The following is an 8,164-nucleotide window of genomic DNA, read 5'->3' as shown; positions in this document are numbered from 1 at the left end:
CTTATACAGCGATTTCTAGAAAAGGCTGGTTGACAAGCAGACTTCCTAGTGTTCTGGCTTTTGTAACAGGATAGATGTATGCAGCCAGCCGAAGGGAATAGATGAGGCCATCCCTAGACTTACATAAGAATAGGAGGTAAGAATAGAAAGCTAGTAACTGCTCATGCCTTTCTGTGAGCCGAGTTACTGAGAGGCTAGCTACACAAGGAACCCTGAAGCCACTAACACCAGATTGCCGTTCACCTGACTGCTAAGAAGATGAGAAGAGACTCTCCTTAGGTTGAAATATTAGGTGATAAAATGTGAATTTCTTTTACTTCTTGAGTGTGTGTGTGTGTGTGTGTGTGTGTGTGTGTGTGTGTGTGGTGTGTGTGGGCTGTGTGTTGTGTGTGTGTTTGTATATTGTGTGTGTTTTGTGTATATATGTTTATGTGTAAATGTGTGTGGTGTATACATGGTGTTGTTTATGGTTTTGTATATGTGCATGTGCTGTGTGTGCATACGGCATGTATATGTGTACACGTGTATCATGTGTATGTGTGTATACATGTATTATGTGTATATGTACTGTGTATGTATGTGTCTTTGTTTACCTGTGCATATGTGTATAGATGTTCCTATTTTTTATTTCCGGTATCAACTGTCTCTGCCTTTTCTTGGGGGAATCAGGACAGTTTTTGTGTTAATAAAAGCCCAATTTGACAACTCTGTTCTTCACTTAAACAGAGCAGCTCTTGGAATGACTTCATTTGGCCCCAATAGTCTACCATGCTGATGCAGTTTTCTTATAAGATGCCTTTTCCATCCGGGACAGACAAAATCATGTTTGCTGCATGCACTCCTGCATACATTCTACAGCACGGATGAGGTTGCTGCCTGGTGGTTGGTGAGGGCAGATAAAGAGCTCCTGGATTCTCCTATCTGGGAGATGTAGGGCAACATACAGCCTCTTCAGCATTCCCTCAAGGGTTTCTCCTCTCCACAGCAGCTCACTGTTCCTAGTCTGCCTCTTGCTCTGGCTGGGCTAGGGCGGTAATGGCTTTACTTTAAGATCCCTCCTGTTTATCCCTCATCTGAATGGGACCAAGTAGACAACATCTATCTCTGTGGCTCTGGACTCCGTGGAGATATTTCCAGGAAAACTCTGTTCTTAATGGGGAGTTTCTGCTTAGTGCTGTATGGGGTCCTGTTGGATGCTGACTACTGTATGGGGTCCTGTTGGATGCCTCCTCCACTTTAGATGCACCTCATTTACAATTCCTGCATCAAGGACTGTTCCTTTACACTCTCGTCTGTGGACAACTTGGGAAGTCGTGAAGATGATTATGTGGTACAATTTTCTTTGGGAAGTTAAGGATTTTTGGAGACACAATGACCACTTGGCATTTCTAAAGTCAAAAACAAACAAAAACCCCCAAACCAAACCAAAACATTTAAGTAATTATTTGTATATGTCAGATGCTTCAACACTTTGGACTTTACAGCAACATTTACAATTACATTGAATGGTTTCTGGTCTTGTTTAAGATTTTATTTAATTCCGTGTGACATTACTGAATGGGGAGAGAGAGAGAGAGAGAGAGAGAGAGAGAGAGAGAGAGAGAGAGAGAATGGTTAGTCCCAAGAGCAGTTCACTCCACTGAATGTTGAACTCTGACCTTTGGCCTCTGCCTGCAACTCTAGGTACAACATCTCTACCAGGAGCTGTCAGTCTGTAGTGCTGAACCTCCAGACTGAGCCCTCAGCCAGAATGCTTAAAGATTGTAAGGACGCACTGGGCAGCCGAAGGGAAATCGCTCTGTAGTCCACTGCAGCCCAGGAAGCTCTCTGTGCCTCATTCTAAAGAAACTCACTTATAGTTTGGATGTTTGTAAACTTGTGACCTGAAAACTGGATTAGCTTCTCTTTGTCTATAAAATTAATTTATTTATTTTATTGTATATAATATTATTTGACTTAGAAAGTAACTATAAAAAGACAGTGCAGTCATTGCTCCTGTTAACATTTAAGTTTTGATTTTAGAATTAACAAAGCTCCAAGAAGATACGAGTTGATTTCAAAGGGTTTTTTTTTCTCCTCTCATTTGCTACTGTTTTGTCACTTACATCCCATAATCAACATGGCTTGATTCTTTATGATTCCCATTATGTTAACATATGGGAGTCCCTGCAATATGAGGGGAATGGGCTGTAAGTGTGTTTTTGTATATCTAGGTTTGTGATAATTCGGGGTAGATGTAACAAATAAAATAATTTTCATGATGATTGGTTCATTATTCATACCTGTTTTCTCCACTGTTATCCACTTGGAGTGGCAGTCACCAGCCACACACCATTCTGAGCCACCCAGGAAGACCATTCCCAATGTATACACTGTCTGCTCCATTTTGTCTTCTGAGGAAGGACACACACGAGGCATGTAACCCTCACAAAATGGTTTCAACTTAAGAATAGAGGAGTTAGCCTAGGTGTTTATCCTTCACAGTGCAGGCAGGAAGTGGCTCTGGGCAGTCACTCACTCTTAATGTGTATTGACTTCTCCAAAGAAACAAAACAGGTGTTGGGAGAGAGGAAGGGAGGAATGGAGGGAGGGAGGGAGGGAGAGAGAGGACAGAAACAGAGACAGAGACAGGGGGAGGAGAATGTATATTGGCTGACATGATGAAGCAGGCACAGAAATTCTATCATCTCCTTTGAGCTGAAAGACCAAAACTCCTCCAGCTGGAACCCAGCCACAGCTGCCACCTATGACCCACAGACCAAGGGGCAGAAGGAAGTGAACATTTGCTCTCATGGAGAGAGTCACCGTCCTCTGTTTTTCTGCCCAATTTGGGTCCTAAACTGTGTGACACCCAGCTATACCGAGCATGTACCTTCCTTCACTGATTCAAGTGCTGACGTTACAGAACAAATTGGGAGTGTTTAAAAAGATCCCTAGGTGCACCTCTAGCGACTTGAGGTGACACTAAAATCAACCATTGTGAATCCATCAAAACCTGCATTCATTCATCCTTACACAAATGACCTTAATGTCTCTGGCACTATAGTCAGAGTAGGTAAAAAACAGATTCATTTAAATGAATTATTTTGTCACCCAAACTCCTGATACATATGCAAAAAATAAACAGATGTACTTACATACATAGAAGAGCGGGTAGATCATCTACACAGGAAGACATGAGGACGGAAGGAAGAACAGACAGATGTGCAACCACTGACATGAGCTGTGGCGGAGAGTCAGTGATCACTGCTAGAGAATACTGTGAAGGAAGGTCTGTAGCCCAGAAGGAGCAACAAGCTGGCGATCTTTCTGATCATATAAGATCTTAAAGTGTCACAAAGTACAGAACTTTTACACATTGGTTCCCTCATAAGTTTAGCTGAGGCAACCATGCCTTGACGAGCTGTTGGACCTAGCAATGCAGAAATTAATGTGGCGGGCTAACCTTGCAGTAGATAGAGCAGAATGTAGCTATAGTAAAGTGTGGCTTGTGCAGAATGACAGACAGGTGGAGAAGTGTCTCCAAGGGGAGTGATTTTTGAGGGTCCAGAAAGGGGACAGAAAACAGACAACTGGAGACAGGACAGTGGCCATACACCTGAGGCCATCTCTTAGATCTCAGCCTTCCCAAACATTCCCATGCCTTACTTCCTCAGAGAAATGTGTATTTTAAGGAAATTCTAATATCCACTTGGGGGATGACAGGGTTTGGGATGGGCTGTGTGCAGTAGAGGCTACTGTTCCTGTGTTAAGGGCTTTAGCTCAGTGTCAGGATTGGCAACTGCAGACCATAATGCTCTCATGATTAATGCGTCCTTCAGTGTCGGATAAATGCAATAAAAACGGGAGCTCTCAGCAAGGTTTATGTGCGCTTTCAAAGAATTTTAATTGTGTTTTTTGAAAATAATCACTTTAGGTTTTAGAGACTATGAAATCAAACATCATAGGGGGTGTTGGCCCTCTGGCATTTTTACTGGCTGAGAAGGGGTGAGCCAGGTCAAATGCTGTTTGATGTTGCCAGAGTCCTGCCTGTATCCGTGTGCACGCATACATATGGCTCGCAGATGAGCAGCCCATTTGCAAATGAGCTTTACAGTTACAGTCGAACATCCAGGGTCCAAAATCGACGGCTGTTATTTTTAAAGTGGATTCCGTTTTCATCACTGAGATGTTTATGTGCTGTGCCCACAGCTGTAAAGTGGTCTAAAGTCCTTTTCTCAATGGGTAGAATGAGTATTTCTTTCTATTTCCTTTTTTCTTCTTCATTTTGTTTCCACTAATAGCAAGAAGGTATCAGTGGAATGACATCTGTTTTCAGGCTTGCCTGTGGTAACAAAGAAACAAAAGATTTTTTTTTCTTCTTCACTGGAAACATCATAAAAGCCTGGCCATTGCTTTTGAAATTGGTCCATTTCTCTTCCATTCAGTCAGGATCCTGATGCCTGATCATCCTAACATCAAAGTTGAAAAGATATGAGGTAACGCTAAGAGTGATTTTGAGTGCGCAGTAAACCTTTGCTTATGGAGTCACTAATGAGGTACTTACAGTAATTGCTAGGGGCCTGGCTTAAGGATTCAGGGTGCTGCAAGGCAGAGCCCAGCTGCCTCGTGGGAGATGGTGTCCTTGCATTAACTGTGCATCCTGCTGAGTAGGAGCAATTGGTTTTTAATTAGTATCTGTTTTGTCTGTTTGTTTATATGTTAATGCTGAGATCTATATTAGGCAAACCTGTCCATTCTCTAAATTTATTGTCTACATTTAAATGAAACAAACTAGTTTATTAAGAATATCTTTATTTTCGTGAAAGACACATAACAAAGTTTACCCCCCATACAACACACACACACACACACACACACACACACACACACACACGTATATGAAATCAAAAATAAAAAGGGACAGGTCATGAATTCTACATGGAGTAGGGGAACATGGGAGGATATAGGGGGAGAGGAATTGGTGGAAATTAAATGAAATACTCATGCATGAATTTCTCAAAGAATTTTAAAAACCTCATTGAAAATTATGAAGAGAAAAATAACATTTTTATTACTTCTTTCAAATGTTCAGGTTACTGGACTTAGCACCTATGTGAAACACACTCCATCGAGCCCAAGAGCTTTCACATCACTTTGAGCATCAGCATCCAGCATGCAGCATCCCCCACCCAGTCTATAGCAACAACAAAGTCATGGATCCAAGGTCTGCTTACAATGGACGTTTGCCAATGGAACTGGTGTTGCTTTTGCGTCTTTCTATGTTCTCATTTGCATAGCAAATCTCTGTTCCTGGGAAACCACAGAAGAGAACTGAAAATAAGTGAGCACACAGAACCTCGTGGGTCAGTTTTCACCAGTGCTCTTCATAACAGTCACAATGGTAAAACATAAACCTTCTGGTGATGGATGAGTAAATAAGAAAACCGTTCATAGTAAGCCTAGGCTGGAAAGCTAAGGGAGATGGCTCAGCAGGTGAGGATGCCTGCTGCCAAGGCTGACAATGTGAGCTTCCTGCCCTGAAAACCCACATGACAGGAGGAGAGAGCTGTCTGCCTTCCAACTGCCACATGACCATCCGTGCCCATAGATAAACAAGTAAATGTAAAAAAATAAAACAAAATGAGTTCAGATGTGGTAATTCACACCTATGATCCCAGAACTTGGGAGTCTGAGACAGGAGGATATTAAATTTGAGACTAGCCTGGAACTGTATATGGAGACCTTCCCAACAAACAAAAAGCAGAAAACAAAACTAACCAAAGAAAACATTGTGGACTCTCAGGCCATAGGGTAAGGTACATACAGTTGCCATGACACATGTACTTTTAAGCGGTATTTGAAGCAAATTTTCATATAATAAACTTCTTACATGATCGCCTTCCTCCTTCACTTAAGTCACCTATGTGAGGTGCCAGCTGGTTGGTTTAAAGATTCAGTGGCGGCACATCCGGTATTTAGCAGGGGGAGTCCCAAACCGGCAGGTCCCTTCCCGCAGCAGCTCTCTGCTCCCAAACCCCGTGGAAGAGAGACCTCACCGCCCGGACAGGTGGGCACTCCTGAGGCTGCAGAGCGGAAGAGACCACCAACACTGCCCACCCCTCCTCACATCCCTGGCCCAAGAGGAAACTGTATACAGCCTCTGGGTCCCCGTAGAGGAGGGCCTAAGAGCAGCAGGTCCACTGCATCTGAGACACCACCGGAACCTGAAGGGACCGACTGGATAAACAGTTCTCTGCACCCAAATCCCGTGGGAGGGAGAGCTAAACCTTCAGAGAGGCAGACACGCCTGGGAAACCAGAAGAGACTGCACACTGCACACATCTCTGATGCCAGAGGAAAACACCAAACGCCATCTGGAACCCTGGTGCACGGAAGCTCCCAGAAAGGGCGGCGCAGATCTTCCTGGTTGCTGCCGCTGCGGAGAGCTCGTGGGCAGCACCCCAAAAGCAAACTTGAGCCTCTGGACCACAGGTAAGACCGACTTTTCTGCTGCAAGTGACCTGCCTGGTGAACTCAAGACACAGGCCCACAGGAACACCTGAAGACCTGTAGATAGGAAAAACTACACGCCCGAAAGCAGAACACTCTGTCCCCATAACTGGCTGAAAGAAAACAGGAAAACAGGTCTACAGCACTCCTGACACACAGGCTTATAGGACAGTCTAGCCACTGTCAGAAATATCAGAACAAAGTAACACTAGAGATAATCTGATGGCGAGAGGCAAGCGCAGGAACCCAAGCAGCAGAAACTAAGACTACATGGCATCATCGGAGCCCAATTCTCCCACCAAAGCAAACACGGAATATTCAAACACACCAAAAAAGCAAGATCTAGTTTCAAAATCATATTTGATCATGATGCTGGAGGACTTCAAGAAAGACGTGAAGAACTCCCTTAGAGAACAAGTAGAAGCCTACAGAGAGGAATCGCAAAAATCCCTGAAAGAATTCCAGGAAAACATAAATAAACAAGTAGAAGCCCATAGAGAGGAGTCACAAAAATCCCTGAAAGAATTCCAGGAAAACACAATCAACCAATTGAAGGAATTAAAAATGGAAATAGAAGCAATCAAGAAAGAACACATGGAAACAACCCTGGATATGGAAAACCAAAAGAAGAGACAAGGAGCTATAGATACAAGCTTCACCAACAGAATACAAGAGATGGAAGAGAGAATCTCAGGAGCAGAAGATTCCATAGAAATCATTGACTCAACTGTCAAAGATAATGTAAAGCAGAAAAAGCTACTGGTCCAAAACATACAGGAAATCCAGGACTCAATGAGAAGATCAAACCTAAGGATAATAGGTATAGAAGAGAGTGAAGACTCCCAGCTCAAAGGACCAGTAAATATCTTCAACAAAATCATAGAGGAAAACTTCCCTAACCTAAAAAAAGAGATACCCATAGGCATACAAGAAGCCTACAGAACTCCAAATAGATTGGACCAGAAAAGAAACACCTCCCGTCACATAATAGTCCAAACACCAAACGCACAAAATAAAGAAAGAATATTAAAAGCAGTAAGGGAAAAAGGTCAAGTAACATATAAAGGCAGACCTATCAGAATCACACCAGACTTTTCGCCAGAAACTATGAAAGCCAGAAGATCCTGGACAGATGTCATACAGACCCTAAGAGAACACAAATGCCAGCCCAGGTTACTGTATCCTGCAAAACTCTCAATTAACATAGATGGAGAAACCAAGATATTCCATGACAAAACCAAATTTACACAATATCTTTCTACAAATCTAGCACTACAAAGGATAATAAATGGTAAAGCCCAACATAAGGAGGCAAGCTATACCCTAGAAGAAGCAAGAAACTAATTGTCTTGGCAACAAAACAAAGAGAAGAAAAGCACACAAACATAACCTCATATCCAAATATGAATATAACAGGAAGCAATAGTCACTATTCCTTAATATCTCTCAACATCAATGGCCTCAACTCCCCAATAAAAAGACATAGATTAACAAACTGGATATGCAACGAGGACCCTGCATTCTGCTGCCTACAGGAAACACACCTCAGAGACAAAGACAGACACTACCTCAGAGTGAAAGGCTGGAAAACAACTTTCCAAGCAAATGGTCAGAAGAAGCAAGCTGGAGTAGCCATTCTAATATCAAATAAAATCAATTTTCAACTAAAAGT

The 8,164-nt window shown here is 42.7% G+C and overlaps 1 long non-coding RNA gene across 1 annotated transcript in view; it reads right to left on the bottom strand.

The window, feature by feature from the left end:
* Nucleotides 1–3,861: 3,861 nt before the first annotated feature.
* The window catches only part of LOC148006904 (uncharacterized), a 66,316-nt gene continuing 62,013 nt past the window's right edge, over nucleotides 3,862–8,164 (bottom strand). The window contains exon 3 of the long non-coding RNA XR_015644938.1: nucleotides 3,862–4,324. This is a non-coding gene — a long non-coding RNA (uncharacterized LOC148006904). The remainder of the gene's footprint in view (nucleotides 4,325–8,164) is intronic.

This window comes from Rattus norvegicus, chromosome 1 (assembly GCF_021556685.1).
Source record: "Rattus norvegicus strain SHRSP/BbbUtx chromosome 1, alternate assembly SHRSP_T2T, whole genome shotgun sequence".
Classification (NCBI taxonomy): Eukaryota; Metazoa; Chordata; class Mammalia; order Rodentia; family Muridae; genus Rattus; species Rattus norvegicus.
This window is presented reverse-complemented; position numbering and strand designations above follow the sequence as displayed.